The following is a 405-nucleotide window of genomic DNA, read 5'->3' on the forward strand; positions in this document are numbered from 1 at the left end:
TCTTGGATTTGTGTTACAGATTCTGAAGCCAAATTATTGAACACCAAAATTCGTCACACGGTAACTCCTTGCCTCCTAATCTGCTTTGAAATGCTTTACCTCAAAGTTCTTTCTTATCTATATATTTATAACTCTGCAATAATCTATGAACCTCGCTATCTCGCTTCTCTTTCTGCTTCCATTTCATTATCTTGATATCAAATTTCATGTACACTTGTCTATCAATAAATCGATTCCCAATAAATAAGCGCTATTTTTTTTCTCTCTCTCTCACAGTTAATTCATAAAATCACAGATAACCACATCCCTTTAATAAAAGCCAAACTGATATATTAATAAATCGGTGAACTAATTTTCATAAAACTAAAACAGCTAGTCTATAACATGTTCTGTTTTATTCACGAA

The 405-nt window shown here is 31.6% G+C and overlaps 1 pseudogene; it reads right to left on the minus strand.

Annotated features, from left to right (window-relative positions):
* The window catches only part of LOC119589481, a 57,811-nt pseudogene that overhangs the window by 22,348 nt on the left and 35,058 nt on the right, over nt 1–405 (minus strand).

This window comes from Penaeus monodon, chromosome 25 (assembly GCF_015228065.2).
Source record: "Penaeus monodon isolate SGIC_2016 chromosome 25, NSTDA_Pmon_1, whole genome shotgun sequence".
NCBI lineage: Eukaryota > Metazoa > Arthropoda > Malacostraca > Decapoda > Penaeidae > Penaeus > Penaeus monodon.